The 20,024-nt window shown below is 43.6% G+C and overlaps 1 protein-coding gene and 1 non-coding gene across 2 annotated transcripts in view; both read left to right on the forward strand.

The window, feature by feature from the left end:
• Nucleotides 1-20,024, forward strand: part of LOC144698562 (uncharacterized) — a 1,040,782-nt gene that overhangs the window by 298,525 nt on the left and 722,233 nt on the right. The gene's annotated exons all lie outside the window — the stretch shown is intronic.
• On the forward strand, nt 18,836-18,917 carry trnas-aga (transfer RNA serine (anticodon AGA)). Its single transcript has one exon. It is a non-coding gene; the product is annotated as a tRNA-Ser (tRNA).

A 20,024-nucleotide genomic window follows, 5' to 3' on the forward strand; every position in this document is an offset into this window, starting at 1 on the left:
TGGGACAGAGGCTACAACACAATTAGAACAATGAGCTGTCTATTGCCAGCTTTGGTGACAGTGGGAGGTAGTGTAAATTTCAGAACAACATCCTGGATAATTACAGCCTCTAATTTCCTCTTGGAATGACTTAAAATGTCAATTCCTCTCATGTTGGTGGTCTGTTTGATGAGAGAATTCTGAGACAGGTCACACGGAGAAAGAATATAATGTTGTTTTGACTCTGTATCCAATATTCCCCTGAGTTTGTTCATTGCTGCCCCAATGTCCTGCGACATGTTCCGATGTTCAGAAGGAACTATTTTGTGTTAGCAATATTAAAAATGACTCAATACACCATGTGTTTAACACAAATCTGATTGTTATACAGAATATAAACCCCTATAACTGGGCTGGAGTTTATTAACATCAGCAGAAACAGACCCCAATGAACATGGTTCAGATCTGAATGTGATTCACAGCAAAATCCAATCACTTGTTAATTGTGAACTTGCTGGTGTCTCAGCAGGTTAGCGACTGAATGAATCCCTTCCCACACTTCGAGCAGCTGAACGGCCTCTCTCCAGTGTGAATTCATTGGTGTACAGTGAGTTGAGATGACCATCAGAACCCAGTCCCACAGTGAGAGCACCTGAACGGTCTCTCGTCAGCGTGAACACGTTGATGGGACATCAGTTCACTGGAATTTTAAAGCACTTGTCACAGTCTGGGCATTTAAAAGGCCACTCAGCAGTGTGAATTTGTTGATGTGTCTGTAGGTGGGATGACTGAGTAAATCTCTTGCCACACTCGGAGCAGCTGAACAACTTCTCTCCAGTGTGAACTCGCTGGTGTCTCACAAGGTTGTTTGAATGGGTGAATATTTTCCCACACATGGAGCAGCTGAATGGCCTCCCCTCAGTGTGAGTTTGTTCGTGTCTCAGCAGGCTGGATAACTGAGTGAATCCCTTCCCACACTCCGTACAGGTGAATGGCCTCTCCCCAGTGTGAGTGTTCTGGTGTATGGTGAGTTCTGATAAATATATGCTTTCTTTACCACCTGATCCACCTGTCCTGCCACCTTCAGGGACCTGTGGACATGGACTCCGAGGTCTCTCACTTTTTCTACCCCTCCCAATATTCTCCTGTTTATTGTGTATTCTCCAGCTTTGTTTGCCCTCTCCAAATGCATTAGCATGAATTTGCTTTCTCTTTTACAGCTGATTTAAAGTTGCAGATTTTGCTCCAAAGGTTAAATTGCGATTGATATTCAAAGTCAACTATTTAACTGCAGAAACTACTTCAGCTGGGAGCCAGTGAATTAAGAGGAAAGATCCCAGACAGCGGCTCTTCAAGGTACACTGCAGGCCCGGCAGCTCAATCAGCTCCACTCTCAGCTCAGGAGAGCTGAACAACTCCACATCCTGTCCACAGGAGAGTTCTCCTGGTGCAGTGGGACCAACATTCGTGTAACTTTCAATTTCCAAAACCCTCCACCCTATTCGCTGTTGGTCCAAGTGGTGTTCAACATGGAGGAGCACTGATTCATCAGCCGAGAGAAGATGATACGTGGTTGTCAACAGGAGACTTTCCTTGCCCACATTTGGCCTGTTTCCAGGAGACTTCATGGGGTCCAGAATCAATATTGAGGACTCCCAATTCCCTCCCGACTGTGCCGCCACCTCTGCTTGGCCTGTCCTCGGTGGGACAGGATATACCCAGAGATGGTGGTGTCTGAGGCATTATCTGTAAGGTACGATTCCATATGTCAGGCTGTTTGCTTGACTAGTCTGTTAGGCAGATGTTGGTAAGGAGTACTTTGCAGGCTCGACAGGGCTGAGATTGCCATTGTCGCTTCCAGTGCCTTGGTCAAATATTGGGTAGTCCGTTCATTCCTTTTATGTGTCTTTTTTACAATTGAGTGGTCATTTCAGGGGGTATTTTAAGAGTCAACCACAGTACTGTGGGCCTGGAGTCACGTGTGGCCAGACGAGGAAAGATTTCCTTCCCTAAAGGTCATTAGTGAACCAGACGGGTTTTTACAGCAATCCACACTCGTTTCACTAATTACAGTGGAAATATCACAGTCGAGGACAAACACAGAGGCAGAGTGTGGGAATGAAAGAGGAAGAGAAGGGCTGTTTGGGATTCGAACCCGGAGTGTTACCCTGGCTCCTTTGACTATTAGTCCAGCGACAATACCATTCTATTAGCTTTCCTAATTACTTGCTATGTTTGCATGCTAACCATTACATCTCAGAGCCCGGCAATCTTTCACCATTTAGATAATATGCTTTTTCATTCTTCCTGCCAAAATGGACAATTTCACATTTGCCCACATTATATTCCATTTACCAGATCTTTATCCATTCACTTAATCTATCGATATCCCTTTTCATGTCCTTATGTCAACTCCACAAATTACTTTTCCAACTATCTTTCTGTCGTCAGCATATTTAGCATCCATTCCTTGGGCCATTCATCCAACTGATTTATACTCATTGTAAAAAGCCGAGGCCCCAGCACTGAACCCTGTGACATACCACTGGTGCTGCCAACAAGAAAGTGAGCCATTTTTCTTAATCTCTGCTTCCTGTTAACTAGCCAATCTTCTATCCATTCCAATCTGTTACCCCCTCCACTATGAACTTTTACTTTCTGCAAAAAACACTTGATGTGTCACTTTATCAAATGCCTTCTGGAAGCCTAAATACAGCACATCCACCAGTTCTCCATTATCCATAATATATGCTAGTTCAAAGAACTCTAACAAATTGGTCAAAGACGATTTTCCTTTAACAGAACCATGTTGACTCTGCCTGATTACCTTGAACTTTTTAATGTGTCCTGCCATAACGTCACTAAAAATAGCATCGAACCTTTTGTTTCCTGTCTCACTCACCTTTTGAGCCAACGTATTACATTTGTTGTTTTCCAATCTCATGGAATCTTGCCCAAATATAGGGAATTTGGAAAATTAAAACGAATACATCAAATATCTCACTCGTCACTTCTTTTAAGATGCTACAATAAAGCCCATCAGGACCCGAGGGTTTGTGAACCCGCACCTCCAACAATTTATTCGGTATCACTTCCCTGGAGATTGTAATTTTCTTGAGTTTCCCTCGCTTCAATTTCCTGAGTTACAGATAAATCTGGGATGTTACTTGTCTCCTCTGAACTGCGCAGGCACCTGGCTGGAAGGTAAAACTGTGACGTCATGCAGCAGCACTTTGGGTCTTTGTTTTGAAGAAATGGAATTCGGCTGTTCTCATTAGGAATGCTGGAGACAGACTGATCAACAATGTCATCATCAAATGGCACAGCTCAGTAAGAGAGCCTCCCACTCATCCTTTCTATGCCTAAGCTTTTTACAAAGAGCCTCCTCATTCATCCGATTTTCCTTCCTTCTCTGCATTACCCCGATTTCTCCCTCTCAACTTATTCTCCAATTTCACTTGGAAAATACTGATTTAATAAAAATATTGAAAGATGAGAAGGAGCTTCTACGGTGCCCAGTCTGCTAAATTCTGCAGCGTTACCAAAGTTTCCTTGACTCAATGACACCAAGAATTGCACTTATGATTATTACATTGCTTTTGAACAAAAAAAGTACTTAAACTGTTGATTTGGATTTAACGAAATTTATTCTGATCAAGCATCTCCTCATTTTCTCAGTCGATATATACAATCTTATTCCTCTTGCTGTACAACCTGTTGCAGAGGCTGTTATAGAAAAGAGGGAAAGGTTTGCTACAGCTATACAAAGCCCTGGTTAGGTCACAACTGGAGGACTGTGTATAGTTCTGGGAACGGCACCTTATAAAGAATCAATATTTGCATTGAAAGTTTCAGAGGAGCCGCATTGATTAAGTTGGTGGGTTTTGGAAATAGGAAGCTGTAAATCTGCAACTATTACATTGAGGAGACCAAATGCAGACTGGGTGACCACTTTGCAGAACACCTTCAATCTGTCCACAAGCATGACCCAGGCCTTCCTGTCGGTTACCATTTCGACACCCCATCCTGCTCTCATGCCCACATGTCTGTCCTTGGACTGCTGCAATGTTCCAGTGAAGCTCAACACAAACTGGAGGAACAGCACCTCATCTTCCGATTAGGCACTTTGCAGCCTTCTGGACTTAACATTGAGTTGAACAACTTCAGACCATGAACTCTCTCCTCCATTTTCACCCTTTTTAAAATCCCTTTATAAAAATGTATTTTATTTACTTATTTTTTATTCATTTACTCGTTATTTCATCCCCCTTATTATCCCCTTTTTAATCCTTTTTTCCCAACTACCTCCCTCTCCTCCCACCCCACCCCAACTCCAAAAGTGCCATCTGTTACTTGTTCCATGTTGTTCTTTCACAGAGTGCTGACTCTTGTTCTGCTATTCACACATTCTGCTTTCGTACTTTTATGCAACTACCAGCACCTTCTTCAGCCCTCACCACTGCCATTAACACTCCCTTTTTCTTGTGTCCATGATACGTTTGTCAGTCTCTCCTTAGCTCCCACCTCTCGCTGACCTTCTACCCAGCTTCACCTGCTCTACCCTCCCCGCCCCTCCCCACTCTGCCCTGCTTGAACAGTATAAACCCCATCACTTTTTCCTTCTCTTCAGCTCTGAAGTGGGGTCACATGGAATCGAAAAGTTAACACTATTTCCCTCTCCGCAGATGCTGTCAGACCAGCTGAGCTTTCCCAGCATTTTCTGTTTTATAACATATAAGAGGTGCTTGGATAACAAGACGGCAGACGGAGAAAAATGTAGCAAAGACTGAAGTAACTCACTTGGTCGTAAAAGTAATTTTTAAAAAGCAACAAAGCAGAACCTGTTTCAAAACGTGAGAAAGTTGTGCGTTGATGTGCAAAGAGACTTGGCTGTGCTTGTACCAGGAAGACAGGAAGTTGTATCAGTTCCTGCAGCAAAATAGATTAGCGTGTTCTTCCAACTGAAAAACCATTCAGTGACGAAACTTCCGATGTTTTTTTCCCCCCATCAACACTCATTGTCATACGGATTCGGGTTGTCAATGGCGGCAGGAAAGTTTTCCACAAATGTTGCCAGTTCTAAAGTGAGTTTCCAACCAGAGAATCTTACGTATGTAAAGGAAATGTGATAACTACTAGGCTACGACAGCAACATGCAGCTCCTTGCAGAATATCAAACTGTGCTGTCTTATTGCACTGCAAGACCTTGTTTTGTGGAAGTGCAATTCGGCGGAAAACCTTAGCCATGCGGCAGAGAAATTGATCTAACATTAGAATCATCAGGTGACAGAGCTCATCAGCAGCTCATTCAACACCTCACACATGTGCGAACAACCTTACAACAAATCCGCCCCCATCTTTCCCTCTAATTTCCGAGCAATGCATTTTTCAGATCATTCAAAACCTGGTGAAGTATAAATGTCACTTTGTTTTGAGTTGATGCATCCAGTTACTATTTAACAACAAACGGGAATGATGCAACCTTTCCCTACATTTAATATTGTTAATGCTTCAAGCGGGGAAACTTTCAGTGTTTGAGAGACCATGATTCCTACTACCCTACACAAACCCTGCAATGTAGCGGGGAAACTTTCCGTGTGTGATAAACCGTGATCACTATTACCCTACACAAACCCTGCAATGTAGCGGGGAAACTTTCCGTGTGTGAGAGACCGTGATCCCTATTAACCTACACAGACCCTGCAATGTAAAGGGCCCATTTTAACACACAGAAGACAGAGAGTTGGGATTTTTCAGGTTGGAAAGACGTAACAAGTGGAGTGCCACAAGGATCAATCCTAGGGCCTCAATTATTTCCTATCTATATTAATAACTTGGAGGAGGGGCACAGTGTAATGTATCCAAATTTTCTGACGATACAAAAATAGGTGGGAGTGCATTTTGTGATGAGGACATAAGGAATCTGCACGGGGATATAGATAGGTTAAGTGAGTGGGCAAAAAACTTGGCAGATGGAGTTTAATGTAGGAAAGTGTGAGGTCATGCGCTTTGGACGGAAGAATCAAAAGGCAGACTATTATTTAAATGGAGAGAGACTCCAAAAAAAATGCAGCACAGAGGGATCTGGGTGTTCTTGTGCATTAAACACAATAGGTTAGCATGCAGGTGCAGCAAGTCATTAAGAAGGTAAATGGAATTTTGGCCTGTATTGCTGGTGGATGGAGTTTAAAAATAGGGAAGTCTTGTTACAACTGTGCAGGGTGTTGGTGAGGCCGCATCTGGAGTACTGTGTGCAATTTTGGACCCGGTATTTAAGAAAGGATATACTGGCATTGGAGGCAGTTCAAAATAGATTCAGCAGGCTCATTTTTTGGATGAAGAACAGCGAAACAGGTTAAGCCTTTATTCATTAGAGTTTAGAAGAATGAGGGGTGATCTTATTGAAACATACAAGATTCTTAAGAGGCTTGACAGGTTCATGTAGAGAAGGCGTTTCCACTAGTGGGGAATCTCGAACTAGGGAACATAGTTACAGAATAAGGGGGCACTCATTTAAAACTGAGATGCGAAGGAATTTCTTCTCTCAGAGGGTAGTAAATGTCTGGAATTCTCTCCCCCAGAGAGTTGTAGAGGCTAGATCACTGAAAGTATTTAAAGGGGAGGTAGATAGATTTTTGAAATATCGGGGAGTTGGGGGCTATGAGGAGCTGGCACAAAACAGGAGTTGAGGCCTGGGCAGATCATCCATGATCTTATTGAATGGCGGGGCAGGCTTGAGGGGCCGAATGGTCAACTCCTGCTCCTTTATCTCATGTTCTTATGTTCGTTTGAAACGTGTCTCTGGTGAAAGGGATCGGAAATAAAAACAAAAGTCACAGGTAACATAGATAAGCCAGGTTGTAAAAATTCGGTGTAGCTTCCCTGGAGGTCTAGTGGTCAGGATTCGGCGCTTTCACTGCTTCAGCCCGCGTTCGATTCCCAAACAGGGAATGATAATTTGTTGACCTCGTGCAAACGATGGAAATGGGTTTGAATAATTTTCTGAAAGAAATGCAGAACTCCTTTGCCGGAATCAGTGGCGTGGGAGCTCGGGTTTTGCATCAGAGTTGGAAATGTCATCAGGTCACAACCGGAAAGGAACAAACACAGAGGTGAAGATAATGAATGAGAGAAGGGATGTGATCGGCTGCAAAGCGCTGACAATAGAGAGGATGGTGCAAGGGAAAATATAGCGGTAATAGGGAAGATTTTACTGTTTACATCGACACAAATATCTCCCAAATCTCGTGTTAAATGAGCAGAAAACTCCTCGCCGAATCTTCTACTTCTTAGCTGCACCTCTTTCCAAACATTGCAAACTCCTCCTGCATCTTCCATCCTGATATTTTTCACTGTAACATTTTGATATGAAGCTGCACAACTAACGTGAATAAAGTTTGTGATGGTAAAAACGTGTTCACCACCTCGGGGAACTGAGTCACATTGACACACACGGAGGAACACACACAGACATATACACCGAGAGTGACAGAGGGCAAGGGTTTGTCTCTAAGGAGAGACAAACACCCAGAAAGCAAGCATGTCACCAACCTGGCTCCGTTTTTGTTCCTCTATGACTACAAGTTTCGTGAATGTTTTCGTGAATGAACGGAAATAGGAAAACCTCCTTGGATGCTTTGGTACTTTGATGGATTTGATTGAATCTAAACGAGAATTAACTCTGTAGACACAGAGTTAAAACCAGGAATAATGAGCAGCGGGGAAACTCCAATGGATTTGGACTCCATCGCCTTAACCACTCGGCCACGGCAACTGGCCCTATGAACAGGTTAATGTTGTTGGTATATAAGATGACTACAGCAGAGAGGCGGGATTTCGGCCCATCTTCTCCGTGCTGGCTGTCTGGAAGAACAACTCAACTACTTCCACTGCCGTGCATTCTCACAAAAGCAATTGATATTTTTATTGCCTCTCCTCCTTCTCCCAGTTAAAATTAAACTCAATACACGCTCGCATTCACTTTGAGCTGGCACTTTGTCGTCAAAGGAGAGCATTCAAAATGACCAACAGGTGAACCACCTATAGCTTTGGCAGCGGATCCACAAATAATGGAACCTGAATCCAGCGACTGAGGCCATTCGGCCAGGCTACCTCTCACAACCTGCTGTTTCCCGTCGCCTTGATGGTGTTTCCACTGAAACAGAACATTAAAAACATCGAAAAAGGAACAGTAATTAACCATAAGCCCCCTCGAGCCTCCGCTACCACTTAATAAGATCATGTCAGATCCCCAAGCTCAGCACCAATTTCGCATCCAATCCCGATAGCCCTTCATTCACTTAAAGACCAAACGTTTATCAATCTCAGCCTTCAATATACTCATCGACTGAGGATCCACAGAGCTTCAGGCTACAGAATTCCAAAGATTCACTCTTTGAGTGAAGAAATGTCTCCTCACCTCAGTCCTAAATGGGTAACACATTATCCAGAGAATGTGAGCCCAGTCCTAGACGCTCCAGCCAGGGGAAAACAGCCTCTCAGCATGTTCACTGTCACTCAGGAATCAACCCAGTGAACCTTGGTTGCACACAGACAGCGAGTGAATGGAGGGAACAAAGAGCACAAGAGTGAACAGAGATAGAGACACAGGCAGAGAGACTGAGAGAGTGAAAGAGAGCGAGGCAGATATACAGGGACAAAAAGCGGCAGACAGAGGGAGAGAGAGTGGTAGACACTGAAAGGAACAGATACACTTCACCATTCCTCGTGATCCTTAACTTAGATTGACAGACAGAAAGAGAGAAATAAAGACTTACATTTAACCAGAGCCTTTCACCAACCCAGGACAACGGGAGGCCCTTTAGAGCCAATTAAATCTTTTCGAAATGTAGTCACTGTTGTAATCTAAAAGCAGAGAGAGTTTGATAAAAATGCTGATTCAGTAGATGAGAAAATTCGATATTAAGAAATCCATCTCAATGTAGAATCTTTCTTTCAATCTCCCTAAACATTTCATGGTTTGTTTGATGCAGATTCAGCAGATGTAAATCTGCAGCTGAGTGAATAATTTTCAACTCGAATCTCTGATGAAACAGGGACAAAGCATCCCATTTCTATCAGGTCATCTCTCAGCCTTCTCTTTTCTAGAGAAAAGAGCTTCAGGCTGTTCAGCCTTTCCTGGTGATTATAACCTATCCGTTCCTGGAACATTTGTGAATCAACTTTGATTTTCCTGTTCCTTCCGACACCCGACAGCAGTAGAAAAAGTTGCTAAAGTCCGAGTGATTTCAGTTTGGGCTACTTGTATTTAAAATTCATTCTCTCGATGTGTCCATTGCCTTAGTCACTCAACCACAAGGGCTCGGTGTCTGTCTGTTTAAATGTTGCTTAGTGACAATTTCGATCATCCTCCACTTTGTACCAAACCGACCCTTAGCAGCTGAAAAGTCTCCATTCAAAAGAAAAAAAACTCCTCTTGTATATTTTAAAGCTGCTCTTTTTATTCTCTGTACCATCTTAATATGAAGCCACACAACTAACGTGAATAATGTTTGGATGGTGAAATGGGGAACTGAACCGCATTGACACACACACAGGAATATACACCGAGATTGACAGAGGGCAAGGGCTTGTCTCTAAGGAAAGGTAAACATCCAGAAAGCAAGCATGACACCAACCTGGCTCTGTTTTTGTTCCATTTCTAGCTGTAACTTTTGTGAACGCTTGCAGACGAATGGAAATTAGAGAACGCTGGGGGTTTTGGATGTTTTTTGTGCAACTTAATCGACATTTAATTGTGCAGGCACACTCTAAAATTCAGGAATGATAAGAAGAGTAGTTGTCATGATTCCAGCCCACCTCTGGTGACCCCAATAGATTCAAAACCCGTCGCCTTAACAACTTAGTCACGAATCCAATCCCCAGATTTGCGTGAATGCAGTTTGTATAAAATCATAGACGGCTACAGGAGATGATCATTCAGCATATTGTTAACATGTCGACTCTCTGGGAGAGCAACGCACCGACTGCAATTCCACACCCCGCCTTTTTCCTACAGCAACACATATTGATATCGTCTCTCCTCGTTCCTCCTATCAAAGTAAAACACCGCACACTGCACTGGATTGAATATGAGTTTGTCTCTGTTGGTTCAAATGGGGCAGCTGCAGATCCTAAAAGGAAGATAACTTGGACGTTTGGCGACTATGGGATTCGAAACTACATTTCCGTAGAGGCTAGAGCTTTAAACCAGCGACTTAGGCTGCTCAGCCGCGATATACCGTAAAAAGGGGTCATTCATAATTTCCTTCACTGGTATTGTCAACGATAAGAACAGAAGCAAAGGAGCAGGGGAAGGTCATTGGGAAACTCGAACCAGCTCCGTCAGTTAATCAGACCATCCTGCACTTTGTAACATGCAGAAATCATCTCCACTGCTAACTTCTTTTTTCAATGTTTCATTATGTCGAGGTTTCAAATGATGTTTCTTTTTTCCTGTGTGACTCTGCTGTTTACTCAATGAAATGTTGGTAATAGGTAATGAGATTGTATATATCGATTCACAAAAATGAGGAGATGATTGGTCAGGGTAAATATTTTTTGATAATTCGATTTGACATCAACTATTTCAAAAAATTTGAAAACTATAAAATGTTTCAGCATCCATCTCTTCATGTCATTGGGTCAGGGAAACTTTGTTAATTTTCACACACTGTGCCTGGACAAGGCAGAAGGCCCTGCACCTCTTTCAATAATGTTTTTCTTAACTCAGAGTTTTCAAAGGGAATTGGACAATGACTAGAAAGGGAGAAAAAGAACAGGGTTATGGAAAGCCACAAAGAAATTGAGATTAACTAGAAATTTCTTTGTACAAAACTGACAGAGACATGATTGTCCGAAAGACCTCTTACTGCGCTGTGCCATTTGATGGTGACATTGTTGATCAGTCTGTCTCCGGCATTCCTAATGAGAACAGCCAAATTCCATTTCTTCAAAACAAAGACCCAAAGTGCTGCTGCATGACGTCACCGCTTAACATTTTAGTAAAGCCCATTGGGTCTTTGCGCTGTTTCCTGTTTCTGTGGTGCAGTGATTATCATGATTGCCTAACACGTGAAACGTTCTCTGGTTCAAAACTAGGCAGAGCCATTATCAAAATCTGTGGGTTCACGTTGCAGCCACGTGACCTGGTCAGTGTTTATCCCTCAACCAACCGCACATGGTCTGCTCATTGTGACGTGTCTGGTTTTGACTGTTTCCTGAGTGGTGATTGGCTGCCGTGTTCCCTGCATTACAACAATGACTGCACTTCGATAAAAGCAAAACTGCGGAAACCTGGAAAGGAAAACAGAAAATACAGGAAAAACTCAGCAAGTCTGACAGCATCTGTGGAGAGAGAAACCTGCTGAGTTTTTCCAACATTTTCTGTTCTTATTTCAAAAAAGTACTCAATTGGCTGGAAAGTGGTTTGAAACATCCACTGGTCCGGAAAATCGCTATATAAATGCAAGTCTGTGTTTCTTTAATTATCTTAAATCCCAGTCCTCTGGTTACTGACCCCCGTCAGTGGAAACCGCCCGTCCCCACTGCCCTCACTCCCATCATTTTGAACAGCTCCGTGAAATGTCCGTTTAACCTTCTTTATTTTAAATAGAACAATCCCGGTCTCTGTAACCCCTCCACCAAACTGAATTTCCTCATCCCTGAACATGATGAAAGGCAGAGGACTGAAACGAGATTTTGGAAAATATTGTCAGTTGGCAGGTGGGAAAATGGAGAAGGAACCAAAACAGAAAACCCAGTCTCCAGCTTTGTGTATCTTCAGAAAGACTTTGGGAACCGGAATCCGAGGAGAATGAAGGGTGAACTGTTTGACTGACCAGAGACAGTCAAGGCACCTTTCCCTTCTTTAAGACGCTGGAACATTGACTCTGATGTTATCAATAAAGTTAACTGATCTGAGGCATTGAAAGGATTCTCGTTACTGCACATTAGGAATTCAAACCAAACATCGGCTTCAGGACAATCAGAATACTTGGTAACAGACAAGACAGCAAAAGGCTCGAAGGGAGACGGCACCGGTTGTAGGAGAGCTGGTTCCCGGTGACATGGATGTGTCTGCAGTAGGTGGGGTCAGACTGTTTCCATGTGTCCACAATGAATGTCCAAACCTTTATTTTGGAAGAGTAAAACTGATAGAGAACAATTGTCATTCCGTTCGCCGCAATCTGAAGCATTAACTCGCTGACACCCAGCTGAAGTTTTTTTCGGTCTCTGTGGCGCAATCGGTTAGCGTGTTCGGCTGTTAACTGAAAGGTTGGTGATTCAAGGCCACCCAGGGACGAAGCTGTCACTGTTTTCTCCCCATCAGCCTTCATTGTCACACAGTTCCTGGTTGCCATTGGGTCGTTGAACTGAATGTCAAGTCTCCTGATATGTTACCGGCTCCACTGTTATCCAGTGAGCTCCCAGGCAAGCGGCTTTTTTTCGAATATTCATTTCAAATGTAATGGGAAAACAATTAGGCCTACCAAGTACCGATATCCAACACACTGGACAACTATGAAGTTATTGGATTCAAACAACTCCATCAATTCTTCCTTCTTCCTCATTTCGACAGTGAGTGAGACAGGGAAAAGCAGAAAAGCAGCAATATTCCGGCCCCGCACTCTCCAATCACCCGCTGCCAGCAGAAAGCAGCGACTGCAGCTTCAATCAGCGGGTTACTGCCCATCCCTGGGACACAAGATACTCCAACCCGGGCCAAACCTCCCAATACACCGAGCACAGGCTCAGGAAAACGCAGGTAGATTATATCCCGGTCACTAAACCTCCGACAGCTTTTACAGAAAACCCGAGTGAGTGAGTCACAAATAAAAGTCACACCAACTTTCTAATCTCTTCCCTGTAAAATTCCTTTACTTTATTGAAAAGCTGACTGTTGTGAATCTGAAAATGAGCACCATGGGATTTGTGTTACCGAGTGACTTGTTTTCCATTGTTTGTCCATCAGGTTTGCAATTCAATTTGTGTTGGATATTGAAGCGAATCTAATTTCAAAATGAGGACACAAAGCAGGTAAGTGTTAAATGCAGAAGAAAATCCTGAGGAAAATCGGTCACAGTATTTGGAAGGAGGTGCAGCTAAGAAGTGGAAGATGTGAATGATGTTATTGATGATTGAGAGGAATGAATTGCAAACTTGGGGCATTCGTGGGCCGATTACGTTTCACACTTTAAAATTCCGACCAAGCTGAGGTATTAGTTGGAAAGCAAGAAAACCATCCATGTATGTTGGGATATGCAGTAGTTGTGCACATTCCCGGCTAGCTCAGCCGGTAGAACATGTGATTCAGGTTCGTGCGTTCCAACCCCAAGCTAGTTGCTATTTCAAATTCTGACTCATTGTCGTACAGACTGGAAACATTGAACCTGTTTCTCCCTCCAGCTGCTGTCGTTTTTCCAGCATTTTCTGTTTTTGTTTCAGGTTTCCATCATTCGCAGTAATTTGTTTTTATCTTTTTACTTTTACATTTTCCTGCTTCAAAAAACACCAACTAATCACTGCGGCTCCTGTGAAACTTACAAGGCAGAAATTCATCTCTGAAAACAACTGACACACATCAAATTCAAAGTACTTTCATGTTGCATCTCTTTCTGCTTCTGTCCCTGCCTCGCCTCCAGCTCCCTCTATCTGTCCAGCTCCCAGGTCAATTAGCTGCTTGATGCAGACACAGTCAGTTCGTGGGAATGGGTAAAACTCGTGAGTAAAGAGACACCTGGATCTCATCTTCCTGGTTCTCCCAGATACAGGAATGTGCACAGTCCCGATTACCCACAGTCACTCTCCTCCCAGTTGTTCAGCTTTTTAATTGATTTTCACAGTGGGTTTCAATGTGAAGAAAGCAGAGCTGTGATAAGCTGATATTGTTCAGCAGATGTACTGCAAGAAGGTACATAACAGGCTGATGATAACAGTGCTCTTTGGACGCAGTGAGCTCTAGTGAAGGATTGGCACCATTAATGTATCGTTCAATTAGTCTCTCGACAAATCTCGTGCTGGAAATGACAAGAAAACTCACTGAATTTGCTCCGTGTTTTGGTTTCAAAAGAGCCGAATACAAGGTAAGAAAGTACATCTCACTCGAGTGGGTGACAAAATGGCAGAATGACTCGTGCTATTGGCAAAAATAAAATTATAGAAAGTCACAGCACAGAAAGTGGCCATTCGGCCGGGCGTGCTGCTTTCAAAGAGCAGTAGTGATTGGTTGATACATCAGGAATGATATTTGTGCCAGTGCAAACTGTAGGCAGCAAAATTTGCACGTTTCCCATCCATATTTTACCTCACACCAACATTCCTATGATCAGTTTAATACCCTCACTCCACTTGAACCAAGTGAGATGATTTCCAGCTCTGAGGCGAAACTTAAACTCTCACTCATCTGATTCTGGTGGAGCTTTTAAACTTTCCCAATTAATGAATAATCAACACTCGTTCGAACAAACTCAATAAATCGACAACCCCTGACTGGGAATCGAACCCGAGCCGCGGCGGTTTGAGCGCTGAATCCTAACCACTAGATAACCAGGGAAGGTGCACCAGCATTTTTCGATTCGGCTTATCTACGCTGCTTTTAGCTATCGTGTTTCAGTTCAGATCTCTTTCACCACAAAACTGCCTGTTTAGGTTCAACACAAAGGACTTCTTCAGCCAAGGAAAATAACGGTTGCTGTGAGCTGGAACATGAAATTGACAGTAAAGTGAAATCGTCCCACAAGCTGCTCATGTGCAACTTTAAATTTCTAAAACCCTCCACCCTTTTCGCTGTTGGTCAAATGAAAGCGCCGATTCCCAGTCACTGGACATCAGAGTAACTACCAATAAAGCTGGACAGGTGGATTATGGAGGCTACTTTTGACTTTTTTTTCATTCCCGATCTCTTTCACCAGAGACAACTTTCTCTGACCAAATGGCCTGTGTCAGATGAACACAAGTGACATCTTCACCAATGAGAAGAACCATTGCTGTTAGCTGGAACATGAAATAGATACTTTCCTCCTTTAAGACAGTTCTTAAAGCCTCCCACTTTGACCTAGATTTTAGTCATCTGACCGAATATGAGGCTCGGTGTCACACTTTGTTATATAATGCTCCTGGGGAACGCCTTGTGAAGGTTTCATTAGGTTAAATGCGCTTTATAATTTAAGTTGTTGTTGTTTTTGGATATATATAGAAAGGGTCACTCTCCAGTTTTATCTTTCACGCTGATGATTGTCTCTGCTACATTTTAACATGAATTCGCACAACTAATGTGAGTCAAGTTTGCAACGTTAAAATCGTTTTCACCACCTCAGGGAACTGAACCACATTGACAATCACAGACACAGAGATCTACACCGAGAGTGACAGAGGCCTAAGGAGAAACACTCCCAGAAAGCAAGGATGTCACCAACTTGGCTCAATGTTTGTTCCATTTCCGAAAGCAAATTTCCTGAATGCTGACAAATGAATGGGAATCAGAAAATACAGGAGTATTTGGATGGGTTTCCTTCTATTTAACTGATAATTAAACTGGTTAAATTCAAAAATGGTGAAAACTTTAGTCAGCAGGATTCCAACCCTTGTGTTCATATTTACAACAAACGTTAATTATCTAAATTTCGCTCACACTAAAATAAACAAGCCTGGATAATGTTCTTGCCAGGTTTCAAACCGCAGCTCCATCATACGTGAAGCGAATATGACCCCCACTCGCCTCTATAAACCCTGCGCTGTGAAGGTCCCAATGGAGCTGTCTGGAATGTTAAACGGTGACGTCATGCAGCAGCACTTTGGGTCTTTGTTTTGAAGAAATGGAATTCGGCTGTTCACATTAGGAATGCTGGAGACAGACTGATCAACAATGTCATCATCAAATGGCACAGCTCAGTAAGAGGACCTTCCACACATCTTGTCTATATCAGTTTTGTACAAAGAGCTTTATAATTAATGACAGTTTCCTTCTCTTTCTCCTTAACCCTGTTTTTATTTCACTTTCAAGCCATTGTCCAATTCCCATTTGGAAACTCGGTGTTAAGGAAACCAATATTGGAAGCTTCAGCTGGTTCCTCACCTGAGCAAATACGTCAGACTTGCTCCAGACACTGACGTTTGCAGCGCTTTAATTTGGTTAGGAGAACAAGGCAATATAATTTGCAGGCTAACCTGAATGTTTTTTAAAAATCATTCATGGGATGTGGGCTTCGCTGTCTGGGCCAGCATTTAATGCCCATCCCTATTTGCCCTTGGGAAGATTGTCTGCCTTCTTGAACAGCTGCAGTCCATGTGGTGTAGGTACACCCACAGTGCTGTTAGGAAGGCCAGAACAAATTAAATGTAAAATAAAACTTATCTTACTCCACCCTACAATGCATCTTATCCTCATTTTGGAACAGTAGCCCAACTGAACAAAAGTTTATTTGTTCCACTTAACAGAGCAGCATTCTCTTGTCCTTCCATGGTAAGATTGTCATTTTAGTTCTGATTATGGGGCAACCTTTGTGTAGTGAACTAGCATCCACTAGGAACTGGGTTGTGAACTAGCATCCACTAGGAACTGGGTTGTGAACTAGCATCCACTAGGAACTGGGTTGTGAACTAGCATCCACTAGGATCTGGGTTGTGAACTAGCATCCACGAGGAACTGGGCTGTGAACTAGCATCCACTAGGAACTGGGCTGTGAACTAGCATCCACTAGGAACTGGGTCGTGAACTAGCATCCACTAGGAACTGGGCTGTGAACTAGCATCCACTAGGAACTGGGTTGTGAACTAGCATCCACTAGGAACTGGGTTGTGAACTAGCATCCACTAGGAACTGGGTTGTGAACTAGCATCCACTAGTAACTGGGTTGTGAACTAGCATCCACTAGGAACTGGGTTGTGAACTAGCATCCACTAGGAACTGGGCTGTGAACTAGCATCCACTAGGAACTGGGCTGTGAACTAGCATCCACTAGGAACTGGGTTGTGACCTAGCATCCACTAGGAACTGGGTTGTGAACTAGCATCCACTAGGAACTGGGTTGTGAACTAGCATCCACTAGGAACTGGGTTGTGAACTAGCATCCACTAGGAACTGGGCTGAGACGGTCCAAATACATTTCACGCAGGATCTTGAACCAGTGACAGTGAAGGAACGCCGATAAATTTCCAAGTCAAGATGGTGAGTGACTTGAAAGGGAACTTCCAGGTGTTGGTGTTCCCATCTATCTTCTGCCTTTGTCCTTCTAGCTGGCAATGGTCGTGGGTTTGGATGCTGCTGACTAAGGAGCCTTGGTGAATTACTGCAGTGCATGTTGCAGATGGTACACACTGCTGCCACTGCGCGTCGATGGTGAAGAGAGTGAATGTGGATGTGGTGCTAGTCCAGCAGACTGCTTTGCCCTGGATGGTGTCCATTTTCTTCAGTGTTGTGGGAGCTGCACTCCTCCAGGCAAGTCGGGAGTATTACATCAGACTCCAAACTTGTGCCTTGTAGATGGTGGACAGGCTTCGGGGAGTCAGGAGGTGAGTTACTCATTGCACGACTCCTAGCCTCTGACCTGCTCTTGTAGCCACAGTGTTTGCACGGCTAGTCCAGTTCAGTTCCTGGTCAATGTTAACCCCCAGGGCACTGATAGTGAGGGATTTGTGATGGTAACGCCATTGAACATCAAGGGGCAATGGTTGATCCTCTCTTGTTGGAGATGGCCATTACCTGACACTTGTGTGCTGTGAATGTTTCTTGCTAATTGTCAGCCCAAGCCTGGATATTATCCAAGCCTTGCTGCATTTGGACATGAACTGCTTCAGTATCTGAAGAGTCGGGTATAAGACCATAAGGCCATAAGACATAGGAGCAGAAATTAGGCCATTGGGCCCATCGAGTCTGTTCCGCCATTCAATCATGGCTGATAGGTTTCTCAACCCCATTCTCCCGCCTTTTCCCCGTAACCTTTGATCCCCTTACCAATCAAGAACCTATCTATCTCTGTCTTAAATACACTCAATGACCTGGCCTCCACAGCCTTCTGTGGCAATGATTTCCATCGTTTAACCACTCTTTGGCTAAAGAAGTTTCTCCTCATCTCTACTATAAAAGGTCTTCCCTTTACTCTGAGGCTGTGCCCTCGGGTCCTAGTCTCTCCTGCTAATGGAAACATCTGCCCCACGTACGGGTATGGTGCTGAACATTGTGCAAATCATCAGTGAATATCCCCACTTCTGATCTTATGATGGAAGGAAGGTCACTGGTCAAACAGTTGAAGATGGTTGGGTCGAGGATACTACCCTGAGGAAGTCCTGCAGTGATGTACTGGAGCTAAGATGGCTGACATCCAACAACCACCATCATCTCGCTTTGTGCTCGGTCTGACTCCAACAAGCCGGGAGTATCCCTCTGATTCCCATTGACTCCAGTTTTGCTAGGTCTCCTTGATGCCACACTCGATCAAATGCTGCCTTGATGTCAAGGACAGTCACTTACACCGCATTTCGGGAGTTCAGCTCTTTTGCCTATGTCTGAACCAAGGCTGTAATAAGTTCAGGAGCTGAGTGGCCCTTGTGGAACCCAAACTGGGCATCAGTGAGCAAGTTGTTGCTCAGTCAGTGCCGCCTGTAGCACTGTTGATGACCCCTTCCATTACTTTACTGATGATGGAGAGGAGACTGATGGGGCGGTAATTGGCCGGGTTGGATCATTCTCACTCTTTCATTCACAGTTTGGTTGGGAGAACGAGGAGATACAGTATAAATTGCAGGGTTCTGGGGAAAAAGTTAGGTAATGGCAATGACAGGACCGGCAGAAAGACCGTTTTCTCTGCTGTAACTTTTATAATTTCATACAAATAATAGTGATGCAGGTGTAACAGCTGTAGTCGTGGCCGAGTGGTTAAGGCGATGGATTAGAAATCCATTGGGGTTACCCCGCGCAGGTTCGAATCCTGCCGACTACGTTTCTCATTACTTCTGGTTTTAACTGGGCACAGAGAGAATTAATTATCGTTTGAATCGAGGAAAAGCGCTCCAAACATATCCGTGATCTCTCATTTCCATTCATTTGTCAGCCTTCTGCAAATCTCCAGTGGGAAATGGAAAAAACAAACTGAGCCAATTTGGTGACATGATTTCATTCTGGCATTTGTCCCTCCTTCGGCCTCTGTCACTCTCGGTGTTTTTCTCTGTGTGGGTCAATGTGGTTCAGTTCCCCGAACACAAACTGTATTCACATTAGTTGTGCAACTTCACATTTCAATATTACAGCGAAAGATATCAGGATGAAAGAGGGAAGAGGAGTTTATCTCTTTCTATCCATGGGCTACAACAACAACTTATATTTTTAAAGCTCTTTTTACCTAATGAAACGTCACAAGGCGTTTCCCAGGAGCATTATATAACCAAGTGTGACACCGAGCCTCATATTCGGTCAGGTGACTAAAAGTTGGGTCAAAGGGTGAGGCTTTAAGAACTGTTGTAAAGGAGGAAAGTATCGATTTCACGTTCCGGCTAAAAGCAACGGTCATTCTCATTGGCTGAAGACGTCACTTGTGTTCACACGATAGAGGCCATTTGGCCAAAGAAACTTGCTTCTGGTGTAAGATATCTGGAATGGAAAAATGCCATAAGCAACCTATATGTGTCCAAATGCTGTGTTAGTGGTTAAAATGCCGCAAATTTACCAGCACAACTTGCGTTCGATTCCTGGTTAGGGAGTTGAAACTTATTCCTCCTGGGCGAGCTGATCAAATCAATGTGATTGATTTGCTGGTTGAAAATAACACCGTTTACCTCTGCCAGAATTGTTGGAGTGAGAGTGGAATTTTCACATCAGAGCTGGAAAAGTCACAAGGGCAAAACTCGGGAATAAATCCTGATTCGGAATGAGGGGGTGAAAATAAAAGAGAAGGGCTGTGATAGGTTACAAAGCACTGACTATAGAGCTGGTGGTGCGAGGCAGTATATTATTCCTCTATTACCCATGTCATATGCAGGTCTAATTTCCTGATTTATGCCTTGCCCAACATTATCACTACAGTTTGGTGGCCTATAAACAACTTCCACCA

The sequence above is a fragment of the Cetorhinus maximus genome, chromosome 23 (genome assembly GCF_964194155.1).
Source record: "Cetorhinus maximus chromosome 23, sCetMax3.hap1.1, whole genome shotgun sequence".
Lineage (NCBI taxonomy): Eukaryota > Metazoa > Chordata > Chondrichthyes > Lamniformes > Cetorhinidae > Cetorhinus > Cetorhinus maximus.